Below are 21008 nucleotides of genomic sequence, written 5' to 3' on the forward strand. Positions count from 1 at the left end.
TTCAAGATGATCCTATTTTCCAAAAGAAATGGACTGATATCCTTCACCAATGTTCTCTCAATTTATTACAATTGGTAGCAGAGAAAAATGAGCAGGAGTATGATCTGACTGAACAGTTGGAGAAAGCGAAATCAGAATTAAAGTCACGCTACACAGAAAACCAAAATACAAATTTTTACAAAAAATTGGATAAAAAACTCGTATTACAACAAATCGATATTAAACAGAAGAAAAAAGAAACATTTTTGAGAGATAAAAATGACTACGAAAATAACATGATTTTTTCCTGGAATAAAAATCGTTCCTCTTTATCTAAAAAACAGAGATACAACATGGCTCATAAAAAGAAAAATAACTATGAAGGATGGACCACGGATTCGGACTCAAGTATTGCAGATGATCGAGAGGACTCAAGCATGCTTACTTTTCCTTCTACCTCTAATAATACACCCCCTTTAGGAAAAAAACAAGACGAGGCCGGAAAATTACAAAATCAAGGAAAGAAACGCAAGCAAGTATCATGGAGGAAATAACACCTCCAATGGACAATCTACGTATAATAAACCTTTCAAAGCGCCAATTATCCAGTGAACATATTGAAGTTCTATCTAAAGGCTTAAATTTTTGTATTCCAGAAAAATTTGATTATGTCAATTTTAGGATTGAATTGTTTAAAAGTATAAGAAAACTACATCTTAAAAAATCTTTTTCCAGTGTTTCAGCTGCAGTTTCTGTTCCTATACATGAAGGTGAGAAACCTCCAACTATTGGTCCTTTAGGCTTTATGCTAAATTCAGATATCTGTCCTAGACAATTTTTAAGTGATGTTGAAATGTTAATGAGTATAACCGAACCAGATTTCTCCCTGGAATCAGTTAATTCCAACGAAGAAATACCAATACCTTTTAAAGGAGGAATAAAATCAAATTTCACGCCTCCTATATCTCCTGGGAACAGTATCGATCTTTCCCATGATATGGTCATCAAGGATGTAGAAGCTTTACTCTATCCCATGTCAGAAAAAAATTTGAAAGCATCTGAGATGAAAGCTTTGCAAGAAATGAAAGGATGGAGTGATACTGTGTTCAGGAGATCTGATAAAGGAGGGAATTTGGTTCTTTTGGATAAGACATACTATATACAAGATGCCCTAAATCACTTGAATGATAGTAATACCTACTGTATGGTAAATGACAACCCTTTGCATAAATATAAGGACAAATTAAGATCTCTTTTAAGAAAGTATGTTCAATTGGGGATATTATCAAAAAAGAGAGCAGAAAAACTCTTTCCAGAATACCCAGAAATTCCCTATTGGTATAGTGTGCCAAAAGTGCACAAGTCTTTAAAAGAGCCTCCGGGTCGCCCTATAATTTCAGGGAAAAACTCTTTGACTGAACCACTTTCACAATACTTAGACTGGCTACTAAAACCTTTACTAAAAGCTGTGCCATCCTTTGTAAAAGACTCAGGAGATTTATAGAAAAAAATGAAAGATTTTCATTGGCAACCACATTTCTCCCTTGCATCTATTGATGTTGAGAGTCTATATACCCGCATCCCCCATGATAAAGGCATAGCAGCAATAAAGGAGATTTTACATAACACAATCAAATCACAGGATTTTATTTCCTTTATTATCGAGTCACTCGATTATGTTTTGACACATAATGCCTTTAAATTTCTGGATAAGGCTGGTTTCACACTTGCGTTTTTTTTCGCGGTATTTTAGCGCTAAATAGCGCATGCGTTTTTTTTTCCTATACTTTGCATGGGATGCGCTTATGTGCGCATACACATGCGTTTGTACGCGTTTTTCCGCTCATGCGTTTTTTTGCGGTATGCGCTCGGGCGCACAAAATGCATCCTGTTGCATTTTTTGGGCGTCGGAATTGCCTCAAAAAAACGCATGCGCGCGCAATGCGTTTTTTTACAGCAAGACACCCATTATAAGTCTATGGGTGCGCATATGTGCGCATTGGCATGCTTATGTATGCGTTTTTTTGCACATGCGTTTTTTTTTGTTAACCATGGAATTTAGGGGTTTGGGTTAGAGTTAGGGTTAGTTGAGGGGGGTTAGGGTTAGGGTCAGGGTCAGGGTTAGGGTTAGGGTCAGGGTCAGGGTTAGTTAGGGTTTAGGGTTTGGGTTAGGGTTAAGTATGGTTTGGTTAAGGGTTAGGGTCAGGGTTAGGGTTAGGGTCAGGGTTAGGGTTAGGGTCAGGGTTAGGGTTAGGGTTAGGTTTAGGGTCAGGGTTAGGGTTAGTTAGGGGTTAGGGTTAGGGTTAGGGTTAGGGTTAAGTATGGTTTGGTTAAGGGTTAGGGTCAGGGTTAGGGTTAGGGTCAGGGTTAGGGTTAGGGTTAGGTTTAGGGTCAGGGTTAGGGTTAGTTAGGGTTTAGGGTTTGGGTTAGGGTTAAGTATGGTTTGGTTAAGGGTTAGGGTCAGGGTTAGGGTTAGGGTCAGGGTTAGGGTTAGTAAAGTCATGGTTTGGGTTAGTGTGAGGGGCCACCTAATGTTTGGAAAAAACGCAAACGCGGTAAAAACGCACTAAAAACGCATACAAACGCATAAAAACGCTGCGTTTTTTTCATGCATGCTCATAAAAATGCTTGAAAAAAACGCAGCAGTTGTATGCTTTTGTATGCGTTTTTTCAATGCGTTTTTTTGCGGGAAAAACGCGCTGCAAAAAAAAGCAAGTGTGAAATTAGCCTAAGTGGTATATACAAAGGGTGGGCACAGCAATGGGCACGCCAGTCTCTTGTGTTTATGCAAATTTATTCCTAGCACGATTTGAAGAGTTTTATATAAAAACAGCCCTAAATCCACACTTAAGACATTTACAAGCATACTTTCGCTTTGTGGATGATATTTTTATTATCTGGGGCGGTTCTCAGGAAGAATTTGCAGATTTTGTAAAATACCTGAACAATGTGAACAGTGACAACATGCGCTTCACATTTTCATTTGGGGGAAACACAATAGATTTTCTTGATGTCAAATTTAAAATAAAAAATGGCTCTTTAAAAACAGAAGTGTTTAGAAAAGAAACCGCAACAAATAATTACTTACATTATAAGAGCGCTCAACCATTACACACTAAAAAGGGACTTCCATATAGTCAAATGCTAAGAGTAAGAAAACTGAATAATGATGAAACCATTTTTAATGAGCAAATTTCTGAGCTGAAACAACGTTTTTTGCAAAGGGGATATCCTATGACTTTATTAAATGAAGCATATGAAAGGGTAAAAAAATTTTCTCAGATGGATTTATTAAAGGAAAGGAATAAAAAATTAAATAGTGTAGTCAAACCTACAAAAAAATTTAATTTTTGTTTCAAGCATAGTGCAATGGATAGAGCAAAACATGCAGCAGTGAGAAAACACTGGCATCTCATTGATGCAGAAGAAACCTTACACACAGATGGTAAATTAGTTCCTCAATTTGCATACAAAAGGGCACATAATATAGGGGATTTATTAGTACATCATAGACTTTGTCCCCCTCAAAAAAATTGGCTACGAGATTTATCAATAAAAGGAAATTATAAATGTGGTCACTGCAAATACTGTCATCTTCATCTGACAGGGAATTCTATACATTTTGGCTCTATGGAACATAAGGTACAAAATTACATTTCTTGCCAAACTAAATTCGTGGTTTATATTATTTTTTGTCCATGTGATTATTTTTATATTGGAAAAACTATAAGACCACTTACGATACGTTTTGGTGAACACTATAGATCTATTACATCAGGAAAGGGCTCACTGCGATTAATTAAGCATATTCAAGATGTGCATAAAGCTAACCCAAAAATTTTGAGATTTGCAGGGATTGAAAAGGTCAATTTTCCACCTCAAGGAGGCAACCATGACAAAGCTTTATTGCAACAAGAAGCAAAATGGATCCTGAAAGCGAACGCACAAGGTCCTTTGGGACTAAATGACCGGATCGATCTATCAGTATTTTTATAAACAATGTTACATAAAAAATTGTATGTAAAGTTATTTCGATTATAATCTTCCTATGATATTGTAAAAATATAGATTATCTTGTAAATCGATATGGAAAGATTTATTCTTTACTAGTATCTTGCACTCTGTATATTGTATAACTATATATTTTTTTGTAAATGTTTGTTTCACAACTTGTTATGTATGTTAATTAGTAAGGTCTGTGATCCTATATAGGGAATGACCTTTAGCTAATACCCTCACCTGGACCCGTAGAAGCGAGCAATTGCGAAACGGCCGTTGTCCGGCACCTCCCTACCCTAGCATTCCTCCACGTCCTGCATGTCCACACATTTGATGGAAATTATGTGAAATAAAGACTCACAGTTTTTCAGCTACATTGGTGAGTGCTGCATATTTCTTCTCTTTTTGCTTCAGCCTACCACCCTACCCGCGCCCTCAGTTCTGCTAATGAGCTGAGGTTAACATCCTCATTAATCAGAACCTTCCACTCCCGTCTCCAAGACTTTTCACATGTCGCGCTGATTCTTTGGAATGCACTACCCAGGCTAATACGATTAATCCCCAATCCCCACAGTTTTAAGCGTGCCTTAAAAACACAATTGTTCAGACTGGATTATCGCCTCAACACACTAAACTAAATTTTCCTGTGTGGCTCATTTCAAAATTTTTTACCATATTCAAGGTTCCTCGCATCATGTTCTCACATGCTTTTTGCATTTAATAGCCCTCTGTGTCTGTACTGTAACATATTTAGACTGTTAAGTAGTTCATGCAGCAACAGGAACACCAGATTCTTACACTATGGCTGGTTCAAACAATAAAAGTAATAAAAGCAATTGTTACCATCCACCTCTTGTGTCTCCCCTTTTCCCTTATAGATTGTAAGCTTGCGAGCAGGGCCCTCATTCCTATTGGTATTTGTTTTGATCTATGTGTTTATTGCTATGCTGTAATGTCTGTTGTCTGTAAAAGTCCCCTGTATAATGTAAAGTGCTGCGGAATATGTTGGTGCTATAGAAATAAAATTATTATCTAATATAATAAATGCGCTAAGCAGCTTCCGTCCAGTTGTAACGCAGCTTCTGTCCGGTTGTAACTTGGTGACGTCACATCAAGACAGAAGTTGCCTTTGGTGGTAGCACTGTGCCTCTTCTGCCCCCCGCACACTCCCCAACACAGTGGCGTAGTGTGGGGGGGCGGTCCGCCCCAGGCGGCACGTGTGTGGGGGCGGCGCGGCAGCATGACAGCTCCTCAGCTGCTTTTAGGAAAGGCCCCAGCAACCGTGTTGTTATGGTAACACTGTAGGACTACATTAACCGTCATGCCTCGGGCGCGTGTTCCTGGTATGACCCCGCTGCAGCGCTGTAGATTGACAGTCACATGACCATGGGATCTGCCGAGGCTCCAGCTGTCACATGCCCAAACAGCGAGCGGAGCGGCCGCACAGCACGGAGCATGGCCAATGTGGCCAACAGGGTGTCGTGGTCCGGCTGGGAGCAGCTGGAGGAGGCCGGGGAGAGCACGCCGCTGCTGAACGGAGCCAGCAACCGGCAGGTGAGGGCGGGAGGAGGGATATTGAGAATTGGGGGGCTGTACAGATAGGTGGCCACAGTGAGGCTGTGCAGGGGAGGACATGGGTGGGGCTCTGTAGGGGGAGGACGTGGGGGCTCTGTAGGGAGAGGACATGGGGGGCTCTGTAGGGAAGGATATGGGGGGCTGTGCAGGGGAGGACATGGGGGGGCTCTGTAGCAGGAGGACATGGGGGCTGTGCAGGGGAGGACATGGGGGGCTCTGTAGGGGGAGGACATGGGGGGCTCTGTAGGGGGAGGATATGGGGGGCTCTGTAGGGGGAGGACATGGGGGGCTCTGTAGGGAAAGGACATGGGGAGCTCTGTAGGGAGAGGACATGGGGGGCTCTGTAGGGGAGGACATGGGGGGCTGTGCAGGGGAGGACATGGGGGGCTCTGTAGCAGGAGGACATGGGGGGGCTGTGCAGGGGAGGACATGGGGGGGCTCTGTAGGGGAGGACATGGGGGGCTGTGCAGGGGAGGACATGGGGGGCTGTGTATGGGAGAACATGGGGGCTCTGTAGGAGGGACATGGGGGGCTGTGCAGGGGGGTACATGGGGAGGCTGTGCAGGGGAGGACATGGAAGGGCTGTGCAGGGGTACACGGGGGAGGGGGGCTGTGCAAGGGGAGAACATGAGGGCTCTGTAGGGGGTGTACTGTGGGTTTATGCAGGGGGAGGACACGTGGGTCTCCTTACACTGTTTTATGGTGCGGCTCTCGGCAGGGCAGTGGTGGAGGTTCAGTAGGGTCATCAAGCTAATACATACATAAATATAGAGAGAACTGCAAGAAGATGAAAGTCTAGAAATTTAGAAATAATAACAGCAGAGTTAGTAGTAGACTAAAAATGAGATCTTTGAGTGTAGTGTGGGCTCTTCGGATGCTTCTGGATTATCAATGACCAAAGGGGCAGCAAATTTTTCGACCGCCCCGGGTGCCACAAACAGTTGCTACGCCACTGCCATCTCCACTCACATCCCCCCCTCTTTCACTCCACATACGACCCTTTCTCTCACTCCGTCTCTCATACTCACGCCGTCATCGCCGCTGCTCCACGATCGCCGTCGGCATTGGCACGATCCCTGACATCTTCTTCCGCCGGCGCCATCCTGGATCCAGATGTTGTCCACGCCGGCGACATGTTCTTGCGGCGACGCCATTTTGGATCGGCGAAATCCCGCAATACTCAAGATGGCGTCGGCAAAATCTCGCGAGATTTCGCCGACGCCATCTTGAGGATCGCGGGATTTCGCCGATCCAAGATGGCATCGCCGCAAGAACATGTCGCCGGCGTGGACGACGTCGGGATCCAAGATGGCGTCGGCGAAATCTCGCGAGATTTCGCCGACGCCATCTTGGATCCCACGGAATTTCGTCATTTACCTCACGCCGACTTGCTGTGCGGACGTGTTGCCTTGCTCCTCTGCCTGTTCACTGCCGGTGTATAATTACAGGGCCAATTTGCCATTACCACTTCATAACTACAGCTGGGCAATTACAGGGCCAATTTGCCTCGACTAGGAGGACACAGTTTCTTCAAACATTAAGCATAACTACAGGACCCCAGTTTAAGTCTTCTGCATAATTACACCCGTTAATAAGTCATTTATCTCACGCCATTTATATGCCCTGTTTTGCTGTACCCCACTTCTATAAGAAGACTCACAGTGTTACAAAGCACATGGTCAACGCTACATCACTGTCCTCCCGATGCGTCAGCATCGGGCCTTAATCTATTTATTATTATATGTTGTGTGTAAGTTTAGGGACAATATAGGACCATAAGGGGATTAGAATAGAGGGGGGACATTAGAGATAGAGAATAGGATAGACAATAGTGTTAGTTTAGGCAAAGAGCATAGCAGCACAGAGCAGGGAGATATAGGAAAGGCACTTCCTGTGTAGCAACAGACACAAGGGCACTCTGCCCAAGGGGCATTCAAAAAAATAAGGCAGCACTCTGTAGTGCTATAGCTTGCAAACACAAAATATGAAAATTGAATTGCATTACTGCACCACAAATATGAAAAATTGAGAATGATTAGCGCATAAATTGGCCAATTCATGTGTACCTGGCAGTCACATTAAGGTGATTCTTGTTTGCCAGGACCTAATGACAATACTCTCTTAGACAGTCTACATTTCTTCGGGGAACCTAGTGTGAGTTCTCTCCTAGCATAAAGTCTATATCTTTGTGGAGGGGTATGATCCTGTTGCAATTAGAAATGCCTGAGGCTAAGGGCCGAAGTACTCAGTCACAAGGCCAATATATACAACATCAAAAAACTGACCATCACATCCAAACACAGATTGGGTCTGAACAGGTGCTTACCTAGAGTCACCAACTTAAATACAATCAAACAAAAAAGGCAGCACTCTGTAGCGCTATATGTTATGAAATGAGTCACCGTAGGAGGCAAAAACAGAAATACTAGCTAAGTCCAGAAAACCAGAGAAGTTGGCAGCTGTCAGATTGCAGACCCCTGAACCTATCAACAACAACTAGCAGTAGCCATGGGGGGTTCCTACTGTGCCCTAGACCCCTCGATCACAGCCGGAGAACTACATAGCCTAAAGACAGAAAAGGAAATCTAAATTGCCCCAGAGCAGACCCCAAAGCAATAGGCAGCCCCCAACATATAATGACGGTGAAGCAAGATGAAAAAACACTCACACAGATAGAAAGATAGCCTGAGCAAAAGATGGGGCCCAAGCTAACTAGATAGGACAGGATAGAAAAGCTGCTGTCTGTAATCCGCCAAAACCCTATCAAAACAAAAGCCAACAGCTGATAGGGAAAAAAGCCCTGAAGACGCTAGGCTTCAAAAAGACCATATCAGTACTCAGGTATTTTCTGAAGACAGAGCAAAAAGGAATTCAGCTCACCCCAGCAGGGAATGGCAGAAATCAAGGAAAACAATGCAAAACAAAACCAAAACACAAATGCTGAAAGTAGAGCAGAAAACTTAGCTTTTGAGGAGCAGGAATCAGACTGGTCTCCTAGAATCCCTCAGAGAGATCACCAGCAAGGCAGAAGGGCGTCGGCTGCCTTATGTCCAGTCAGTAATTCCCGTCACCAGTCATCATCATCCTGCCCAGGTGCTTGGTAATCAGCCTCACTACCTTCCTTCACCAGAAGAGGGAGTTCATCAGACCTCAATGGTGAAGGGGAAAATGAACTCACAACAGCTATAGCTTGCAAACATGAAATATGAAAATTGAATTGCATTACTGCACCACAAATATGAAAAATTGAGAATGCTTAGCACATAAATTGGCCAATTCATGTGTACCTGGCAGCCACGTTAAGGTGATTATTTGAGTTGGTGACTCTAGGTAGGCACCTGTTCAGACCCAATCTGTGTTTGGATGTGACGGTCAGTTTTTTTATATATGTATCGGCCTTCTGACTGAGCACTCCGCCCCTTAGCCTCAGGCGTTTTTAATTGCAACTAGATCATACCCCTCCATTGAGATATAGACTTCAGTCTATGAGAGGATTCGCATTAGGTTCCCAGAAGAAATGTAGACTGTCTAAGAGAGGATTGGTATTAGGTCCTGGCAAACGAGAATCGCCTTAACGTGGCTGCCAGGTACACATGAATTGTCCAATTTATGCGCTAAGCATTTTCAATTTTTCATATTTCTGGTGCAGTAATGCAATTTAATTTCCATATTTCATGTTTGCATGCTATAACGCTACAGAGTGCTGCCTTGGGCAGAACGCATACAGAGAGACAGTCTCAGGCTGTGGGAGATAAGTCTGCAGATGGCAGTAAGGGACCCCTGGCTGAAGAGTAGTACAGTCGAGCACCAGCTCAACAGGACCATCCCCAAGAAGGATCCGGGGTCTACGACCGGGGTGGGAGCAGCTGAGATGGCGATCCCATCACCTTTCCCTACTGGAGCTGGACAAGGGGCTGACAGGTAGCTGGTGATGCTGAAGGTATAGATGGGACACAAACTGTCCAAAGATGCTGCCCGGATGGCAGAGAGAAGGAAAGCACAGACAGGACAGAGTCTGACTAAAGGTACGGCAATGAACGCCAAGAGCAAAGACCGAAAAATGACAGAGATACTAGAGTCTGCCTGTATGGCAGAGGAAGGGAAAGTACAGGAATCGTTGCCCTGTGTGAACTGTGCTGCTGATGTGAAGAATGCAGATAAAATGTCTCTGTGTTTGAACTGTGCTGTCTGTGAGATGAATATGCTGCTGTGTAGTAAAGTTCAACTGTTGGAAAAGAACTATGACTCTGTGGTGTTTCCTGGAACCTGGAATTCAGAAGCTGGAGTAACAGAGGTAACCAACTGTATAGCAGTACCATGACTTTATTTATCTTTTCATGTACAAGGTGCCGGGGTGCTCAATGATTGTTGCTTAGTGAACTCGCCCATGACTACCACCCCGTTCCACCTTGTTACAATAGCATAGGCCATCATTATTAATGTAACGTGCTGCAGCAGTTTAGTACAGCGCAACCTCCACCAGGGGGTGATAGTGAGGGAAGAGAGGTTGCACACACACACCCACACAGAGTAGTAACACAGAGCAACAGCAGAGACAGCACAGGTGTCACAGGTAATGAAAGAGTGGTCAGACTAGCCCAAGTCAGCAACTTTCAGGAGCAGAAATACCAAGGTGAGACAGCAAGTGCGTAGTCAGGGATGAGCGAGAAGTCAGGACCTACCAGGAACATGGTATCAGAAAGGTAAGACGTAAGCCATTGTCAGGGTACAAGCCAAAGGGTCAAAGCCAGTCGGAAAGTGTGGTATCAGAAGCGGGAAATCCAGAAGCAGAGTCCAGAAAGCAAGCCGGGTCATACCCAAGTACAAGTAATCAGGGGCAGGAGGAACACTAAAGGAATACAAGCTTGGAAGCTTGCGGTATAGCTGACGCTGGCCCGCCGGCTGCAGAGGACTGAAATAGCCCAGCCCGCTCCAGAACGAGGCAGAGGGGATTAACCCCCGCATGACCAGTCCAATGAGAAGACAGCAGAAAACAAACTCTGGACTGGATCATGACAATTAAAATACCAGACAATCTCTATAAGAAATTTTGCAACATGGTTAAGGATATAAGCAATTCCAGCATTTTTTCCAAAAGAAAAAGACACTCATACAGAGAACTGTTTTGGAATTCCTCCTACTTGTTCCTTCACTTCAGGGTTGACTGGGTGAGAGGCCTTTGATGTAGGTCTTAGTGAGGACCAGGTGCAGGAAAAAAAAAGTTAAATGATTCCAATTAAAAAATGTGTAGCTGGATCTAACAATAGAGATGTAAAATGAACGTTTTTTAATACGGATGATCTTTTGTAGAACTATATCTGTCCAATAAATAAACAATATAATGAATACTTATATTATTTAGACTGAAATGGCCACTATAACATGAAAATAGGCCCAAAGAGTAACACTATGGACCTGAATCATTATTGCATTTGCACCTGTTTTTTGTCTAATTTTTGATGTTTTGCTCCTTTTTTTTGCTTTGCATAGAATTCAGCTTTCCATTCGCGGCTTTTTTAAAAAATCTAATTTATATACGTTCACCTGTTTCTTTTATTTTTAGCTTGCCCATTATTGGTGTGGCTTAATGTTTTCCATATGTTTTCACCCAATTCATCAAGTTGCTAGATTAATCACAAAGGTACTCCAGTCACCCACTCAAGTAACTTAGTGAACGCCAGGAATTTTTGAGCATTTTTTAAGACTTTTTCCAAAGCGTACAACTTTTTTTTGCACTAAAAGTTGCAGAAAATGTTTGAAAACAGAGAAAAAATGTTTTTTGGGTGCAAGCATTCATGAACCGAGTACACAATTTTGATGAACTTGGTGCAAAAAACGCCAGTGAAAACTACAAGACAAAAAAAGAAAAGAGGCTTTTAAAAAAAATACTCAAATATTGAATTTAGCTCTAAATGGACTAAATTACTAAATGGGTATTGATACTAAATGAACTTAATTTGACAAAAAGTCATGACACCAACTTAGTAAAGCAGGTTTGACCTCATGCTGTACATTCATCATGGTAAGCTAAATATAGGTGATATTTGGAATTGCATTAAGAATATAGACGGTCAGCTGCAGGAATATAAAACTCTCCAAAAATATATTGTAAATAACCAATTCCAGATGATGCAAATGACGAGCTGACACGGAACATTTAACATATTTATGTTGTGGTCAAAACAAAAGGAAAACTTAAGACTTCTGGCTAATCAGTCAAAGACAAATCTGGAGAAGATCCAGCCACAGATGATGTACAGTGTGATAGCTGCACCAAAGGGGATTGTGAGCAGAGTTACGGATGCCAAGTTTTAGATATTAATCTTATCTTAGATGTTCAACACAGCCTGAGCTCACTAAGGTGAATAAAAATAAACTTAAATGTGTAGAAAAAGTCTCCTTAGTTCTAGAGTAGGATTGTGTAATCACGAGTAATAAAAGGACTATACATGGAGTGAGAAAAACCTTTAAAATCAGATCTAAATTCGTGGTGAATACAAGCAGAAGTATTAGCAGCACTAATAGTTATGTAGACATTGTGCTATTATTTCTATGTAAAGCCTACAAAATTCTTATTGCCACAGAAACCCCCTTTCTGGGAGAGCTTTTGGAGAAGCCACAAGGGGTCTCTCAGTCAGCTGCCGCTGGTCAAATTAGGGAATTATTGGAGACAATACATACACAGGGTCAGTGTGCAAAGCTTGTCTGCCTTGGTAACAGAGAGAGAGGTTTTTATTAAGTCTTATATAATTACCAAAAAGAAGGAGAAAATATTTGCAGATTATAAGATGCATCGGTTTATAAGACGCACCACAAATTGGCACAAAGTACAGACAGTAGAGCAGACCATTTCTCCTCATCTAAATGAGAATATATTATAGCTTTGCCATAACAATTTTTCCATTTTACACATTTACACACATTTCACCCACCAGCTACTTATCTAAGCCCTGATAGCATAGAGGGGAGTTCTCCCATTCACTAGTGGGTATCCTGTCTGTAGATGGACTCATATTCCTCAGGATTTGGCAAATAATGTTTGATTGGATGAGATTTCTTACATAGGGTTGTTACGCTCACAGAGAAACTTTAATAACTGGATATACAAGCAATAAAAGCATAAAAACTTGGGCGTATCCTCTGAAGTGCAATCTTCAACCCCACTGGTGGACACAGACAGAAAAGGGTCTTTATTCAAGATCAATACAAGGGCCCCTTCACAGAAAAATAAGTCATCATAATGCACATTTTCAAGTCCGGGATAGAAGAGAGAACACGTTTATGAGTAACTGGTAGATGTTTGCGCAGTTCCTGGAGCTATGAGAGTCTTGGAGCTGCTGGAGAAAGTGTAATCCCTTCTTAGGCATGCTCCCAAAGGTGTGTCATAGGGGAATTACCTTTCCCTCCTTATAAGTGAGACCCTTATGGAGAACAGTGCCATTGGCGGACAACCTACTCATGACATGCGGTTTACACTTCTGTATTTTCAACTTTCTGGTGCCATTGAGGTGTTCCATCTTGCCATAACTCTCTGAACAGTATGGCACATGGGAGACCTGCTCTATCCCTAGCGCTCCCATACTTTGTTCCATTCCAGTGGCAGAGTTAAGGTGGTTCCTATTGATTTGCCTACTACCCTGCAAAGATGGCATCACGTTTAGTCATATATATGCTGCAGCCATTCACTTGCTTGAGAGGTTTCTTGACACACTGATCATTGTGGAGGCCATTGATTGGCTGCAGCGGTCATGTGGGTGTGGGTGACATCATCAGCTCAGGAGCAGAAAAAATGACTGGCAAGGATCACTGCAGCATTGGTGCCAGAACTGCAATGGATTGAACAGGTGAGTATTGGTTATTTTATGTGGAAGTACACATTATTTTATGCAGTCAGCTCCCATTATTTGTAGATGGAGGCAGCAATTAGTTTACTTTTCTTTTTCCATACCATTTCTTCTACACAAAGCCTGTACAAAAACATGCTCTTGGTGCCCTTAAATCAACACTGCTTTTGCCGTTCATGCGGGTGGTTCCTCCTCATCAGCATTCTACAAGCACAATTGGTGTTGGAACTTCCTTTCCTTCGCGATCCAGCATGCTCTGCTGCTTGCTCCTGCCTTTGTCCAGTTGCTTGCCTTCCAGAAACTAAAAAGTCTTCTCTCTTTTACATCTGTTTGATTTTTTTAAAGTCAGGAGAGGAGGAACAGGGAGACAAAGATATAGACAATGAGTTCATAGGTGTTCCACAGGCACACTTACAAATCCATGGTAAATGTGAGCAGCCTATTTCATTTCAAAATGTGTCCATGGAACACCAATAATCTTTGAATTATTGTATTGAATGGACCAAGTTTTGCCCAGTGGGAATTTGTGGTTCTAGAAAGTAACCAGTTCACCCTTCATGCAATGGCTTTTATCCACCCAGGATCCAGGACCTCAAAATTGCCAAGTGATGATAAACCAAGATTCAAAATAAAGGGGATTTGTGTTTGACCTTTCGTGACTTGCACAGAGACAAAGCTCAATCCCCACTTCTTGTAATCCATCCCTGTGTCTGTAGACAAATTACACTTGACAATAGGCGGTGGACTTAAGTAACACAGTAAGAAGGCATCTGACAGTCTGCGGTTTGAAGTGATTTTTTTTCTTGGTAAAACGACATAATTGTTAACCAGTTGAGGACCTGGCCATTTTCCCTCCTTCATAACCTTCGGAACTGGTACATTTTTAGGTTTTATACTACACACACAGCGCTTTCAATGACTATAAAAAATGTTCTTGTTCGAATATTCAAATAATTATTGCCCCCTTTTTTTTGCCACAGAGTGGCTTATTTGTTATGCCATTTCCACTCTCCTTTTTTTGCTGATATCACAGGAAAATATACCGTATTTTCAGACTATAAGACCTACTTTTTTCCCAAAAAATTTTGAGGGAAAATGGGGGTGCGTCTTATAGTCGAAACATACTTACAAATACTGTGGCGGCAGCGATAGTCGGGCAATTCTGCGGCAGTCCCGGTCTGACGCTGCCAGGCGATGATCACACTCTCTTCCCAGGCTTGTGCGGCTGGTGCAGCAGGTGCAGCAGGTTTGGCGGTGGTTCTCTGTAGTGCGGCGGGCTCCACAGGCATTTTGTGAAAGCCCGGAGGCCCACGCTCATCCATTGCTGCGATGCGATGGCCTCCGGGAAAATGGTTGCCGGGGGCGACGCATGCTCAGATTGAGATCTCGGCAACAGAGGCCACCTGTCATGATCCAGGACGGGATTTCGCTTTGACCCGTCCTGGTTAGACTATGGGTTAATTGTGCTGCCTCTCTCTGGCAGCAGGAGGCTATTTAGTGCTCACTGGACCTGGGTCCGGTGTCAGTTATACTCCTGCCCTCGGCTGAGTTAAGTGACCTCTTGTATACGTGTGCCTTGTGCCTGATATCTTGCTTGCTTGTTCGGTTGTGATCTGGTTCTGTCCCTGTTACGAGTTCTGCCTGACCCTCTTGTACTGCGCTACCTCTCGTGTATGACTCTCTGCTTGTGACCCGACTCCTCTCTGCTCGTCCACTTGGTACCACGTCGCCCTCTTGTGTATGACCTTTGGCTCTGTCTGACTACCTGTCTGTTTGTCCCTCCTGTACCTCGTTTGCCCGTACTGCTGTGACCTCTGTTTTCCCTGACTCTGAGTTGTTGTATGGTGTCCTGTCCTATCTGAATACAGGACGCTAAGCCCCGCCCCCTTGCAGGCACATGACCATAGGTCCCGTGCAGAGTATTCAGTTTCAGTGTCCGCAGGTCCTATGCCTCTTTACCTTCCAGCGCTGACAGGACCCTGACACTATTAGCCTGAAGCACGCATGGTCACCTCTGCTGCCCCGCTCCCCAGGTAACTCTTAGCACTGCTTCGGTACTCAGGACACGTGCACTGGCTCTATGAGCAAGTGCAGTGCGGTGTCTCTGACACCACCGTATCACAGTAATGGATATGTGGGGCCTCCGGGCTTTCACAAGATCCTGGAGGAGCCCCAAGCACCAATGCCGAACCAGCTGCACCAGCCGCACCAGCCAGGGATGGGATTTCCTGGAGGCCACCGCACCTGCCACACCAGCCTGGGATGGAAGTCATATCACTGGACCACCGAACATCTCCTGTGACCCCGTTTCACCAGCACTACTGATCCCCCTCTGTAAGCTGAATTTGGACTGTAAGATGGACTGCCATTTTTTTCCCTATTTTCTTTCTAAAAATTTGGGGTGCATATTATGGTCCGGTGTATGTTATAGTCCAAAAAATACGGTGCATATGGCACTTCAACATATTAATACACTTCTTTGTTTTTGATTTCCACTGTAACTGGAGCTGGTTTACTAGCCCCAGTAGTCAAATACAGCCTCCTACCTTTATTGCAGTGCTGACTGGGTCTCATTGAACCCAGCAGCTCCCACTCTCTTCAAACACGCAGTGATCACATGAGGTCCGGAGGGGGAAGCACTGACAAATGCTTTCTAATCTATGCAAACTAATTGCTGGTTCAGCTTGTGCATACAGCCATTGAGGATGCAAACATAGCAATAAACCATGTTTGCCTAGTATGGAGAGGAGATTGGCTATGTTTGACAGATAGGTCACTGCTTCCACAGCAGCGTCATCTCCTTCAAAGAACTACAGGAGTCATTGCAAACAAAGTGATCTATTTCACGTGTTTATTTCTGTTAAACTGAAGGCTGCTATCAAAGTAACCTGGGCTTCCATAACACCTCAGCAGTGCCACAGGCTCATCGCCTCCATGCCACGCAGCATTGATCCAGTAATTGATGCAGTAGGTCAACATTTTGGATTTTAAAATCATTTTTCAAGCTGATGTTATAAAGTATTCTAATTTACTGAGATAATGACTTTTGGATTTTCATTGGCTGTAAGCCATAATCATCAACATTAACAGAAATTAACACGTGAAATAGATCACTCTGTGTGCAATGACTCTATGTAATATGAGTTTCACTTTTTTGTATTGAAGAACTGAAGTAAATTAATTTTTGATGATATTCTAATTTTGGGAGAAGCACCTGTAACTCTGTATTGATATTTTAGAGAGTCAGTGTAGAATAAAGTGTGGACTGCCAAGACTTTTTATAGTCTATGAGTGGCCAAGAAGTTATAAAGTGAAGTAATCTGCAGAGTTCCCATTTTCAAAATGTTTTATTAAGTTAGATAATTGAGCATTTACTTTTAAGGCAACGTGTGGGAAGCAAAGATTATAGAAAAGCAGAGCTCCAACTTTCTAAAAGGATATTTTGAGAGAATAATCTGTACAGAATTTCACACCTAAAAATTCAATGAGGTATATTGTTGTAATGAACATTACAATTTATATGTAACCTAACAAATGGACATAGGCTCAAATTATTATTTTCCAAAACATTATATTTACTCTCGCATGCTACTCCGAGCACTGGCTACTAGAGTTGAGCAAAACGGGTCGGTAAAATTCAAAAGTCGCCGACTTTTGCTAAAGTCGGGTTTTGCCAAGTGAAACCCGACCATAGCGTGAGGTCGGCCACGCGGTTGCCGACCCAAGCGCCAAAGTCGGATTTCCCAGAATGCTTGCACGTGACTTTTTTCAGCCACTGAGCAAGGACAAACACTGTGGGCAACGAGATGACATGTGCAGCGTCCGGGGAGAGAGAGAGAGAGCGTTTTCGCGCACTTTAAAAAAGCAGTCTGGCATGAAGGTGTGTTTACTGTCCTCCACTCCCTGCCGACTTTGCTTCCCCATTGACTTGCATTGGGTTTCTTGTTTCAGACTGACCTTCGACTTTTCACGATAGTCTGCCGATTTCGTTCGACTCGACTTTTGGGAAAGTCGGGTTTCATGAAACTCGACTCGACCCTAAAAAAGGTAAAGTCGCTCATCTCTGCTGGCTACCATTACCAATATTTTCTTATGTAATGTTTTTACTATCATTTTACTGAAATTCGGTGAATACAAATATTTACAAGATTTGCCTATCAAGTCATAAAAAAGAAAGAAATTTGGTTTGCAGACAACTCATTAACTTAAGTATGACAGTGACATGACGGTGTGGTCAGGAAGTCACAGCCTGGGTTTCCTGTTAGAGTTACTGCTACTCTGGGTAAGAACAGAAATGAGCAGCATGATTAATAAGGCGATGATTTAATTCTTGGCAAAAAAGATGGAAACATAAATGGAATTAATCATTGCACATTACATACCCCAGATACATATAGATATTTTACTGATGTTTCAGCTCAGATTAGAGCATCACTAAGTACCATAAATAAATTCAAGTGCAATGAAAATCAAGAAGTTCATGGAGAATTATGAGCTGTAGAACACGCACCTCAAAGCTCCTGTAATTTATATTTTATAATGAATCACATTTTTTACCATTCATTTCAATTGGCATGTTGGTGTCAGAGATCAGATCCTCACATAGATAGATAGAACGGGCACCTACTTTAGGCTGTGGAGCTGTTCATATGTCCATGAATTCTTCTGATCAAGTGGTCTGCATAAAATCAAGTCATCGATCAAACTCGCTAATGCAAGTCTATGGGTTAGTGAAAAAAATCAGACTTGGATGCCATCGTGTGCTGTCTGATTTCCACTGACTTTTTGCTAGGAGAAGCATGAGGGACCTCCATTGGGTGTTTTACTGGATACGAGAAAAACTGTTGAAGCACATAGACAATGACACATAGACTAAACTCTGATGAAAATCTGATCAAAAACTCTGATGACAGACCAATTTTCACATAAAAAGAGAAAGAGAAATAATAATGGTTGAGACTTTACTGTTGTAAATATTACCCTGTCTTAGGAAATACTTTTAATACAGTTGGTACCTGCCCAGATTGTGTTCAACTCATGTAGTGATTGTAAAGTTTGTGCAGGCCATAGATGACCATAGATATGAAAAACTGCTTCTCAAAAGATCCTTGTTTCAAGGGTTTAAATATCAATTCCTATGTTGACTTGGACTTGGACAGTGAGGAATAACAGTTTATCGTAGGGTGGATTGTGTCTGTCCCATCTTTGGCCTCATTTAGACGTCAGTGATTTTTGTTCATGTTTTTCATGTATGGAAGAAAAAACCTGCAAAGCTTTCCTAACGTAAGTATAGGGATGGAGTAGTCTCAACAGCAGAAATCATAGAAGAGCAGAATATTTCAAGTATTCAATATGCAACATATAATGTCGTTATCCAGCACACAAGTACTCGAATAGTGAATTCCCTATGCTATCTGAGCAATATGTTATGAGTTGTGTTGAGCGATACCATCCGATACCCTAAAATATCGGATCGGATGGTATCGGCCCGATACGAAAAAGTATCGGGTATCGCCGATTCCGATACCGGAAGTCCCATTCAAGTCTATGGGACTTCCGGTATCGGAATAAGAAAAACCCTTCTCTGTCCTTGTACAGCCTCTCGGGGGGGTATACGGACCTTCCGGGGGTTTGTACCGACCTGCCGGGAGGCTGTGCCGGCCTGCCGGTGGTCTGTACCGACTGTCCGGGGATCTGTGCAGGCTGCGGGGGGCTGTGCTGGCCTGCTGGTGGTCTGTACCGACTGTCCGGGGGTCTGTGCAGGCAGCGGGGGTCTGTACCGGCCTGCCGGGGGGCTGTGCCGGCCTACCGGTGGTCTGTACCAACAGTCCGGGGTCTGTGCAGGCTGCGGGGGTCTGTACCAGCCTGCCGGTGGTCTATACCGACTGTCCGGGGGTCTGTGCAGGCTGCGGGGGTCTGTGCAGGATCATCCGATGGGACTACAAGTCCCATCGGGCGATGCCTGCTACCATGACGGTGATTGACACATTAGCCAAAGATGGGACAGCAGTAGTCCCATCATCCGGCTAATGTGTTGAATGTACAAAAAAAAAATACATACTACATGCATACTACATGCTACATACATACTACATACATGCTACATACATACTACATATATACTACATGCATGCAACATACATACTACATATATAAAACATGCATGCAACATGCATACTACATGTATACTGCATGCAACATGCATACTACATATCTACTACATGCAACATGCATACTACATGCATGCAACATACATACAACATATATACTACATGCATGCAACATGCATATATACAACATATATACTACATGCAACATACATACTGCATATATACTACATGCATGTAACATACATATATACTACATATATACTACATGCAACATACATACTACATATATACTACATGCATGCAACGTACATACTAGATACTACATATATACTAGATATATAACTAGTGTTGAGCATTCCGATACCGCAAGTATCGGGTATCGGCCGATACTTGCTGTATCGGAATTCCGATACCGACTTCCGATATTTTTTCAATATCGGAATTCGGCATCGGAATCGGAAGTTCAGTTGATTGACGGCCTGACGTCATCATGATGCGCGGTGTGTGCGCATCATGATGCGCCGTCATTTCGGGCCTTCCGGGGGTCTCTGCCGGCCTGCCGGGGGGCTGTGCCGGCCTGCCGGGGGGCTGTGTGGACTGCCCGGGGTCTGTACCGGCCTGCCGGGGGGCTGTGCCGGCCTGCCGGTGGTCTGTGCACCCTGTGGGGGTCTGTACCGGCCTGCCGGGGGGCTGTGCCGGCCTGCCGGTGGTCTGTGCACCCTGTGGGGGTCTGTACCGGCCTGCCGGGGGGCTGTGCCGGCCTGCCGGGGGGCTGTGCTGATGTCCGGGGGTCTGTGCATGCATCGTCCGATGGGACTACAAGTCCCATCGGGCGATGCCTGCTACCATGACAGTGATTGACACATTAGCCAATGATGGGACAGTAGTAGTCCCATCATCCGGCTAATGTGTTAAATGTTAAAAAAAAAAAAAAATACTACATACATACTACATGCATGCTACATACATACTACATGCTACATACATACCACATATATACTACATACATACTACATATATACTGCATGCTACATACATACTACATATATACTACATGCATGCTACATACATGCTACATGCTACATACATACTACATACATACTACATGCATGCTACATACATACTACATGCTACATACATACCACATATATACTACATACATACTACATATATACTGCATGCTACATACATACTACATATATACTACATGCATGCTACATACATACTACATGCTACATACATACCACATACATACTACATGCTACATACATACTACATATATACTACATGCATGCTACATACATACTACATGCTACATACATACCACATATATACTACATACATACTACATATATACTGCATGCTACATACATACTACATATATACTACATGCATGCTACATACATACTACATGCTACATACATACTACATGCTACATACATACCACATACATACTACATACTACATATATACTACATGCATGCTACATACATACTACATG

This window comes from Dendrobates tinctorius, unplaced genomic scaffold, assembly GCF_039654945.1.
Source record: "Dendrobates tinctorius isolate UK_male_01 unplaced genomic scaffold, ASM3965494v1 ptg000285l, whole genome shotgun sequence".
NCBI lineage: Eukaryota > Metazoa > Chordata > Amphibia > Anura > Dendrobatidae > Dendrobates > Dendrobates tinctorius.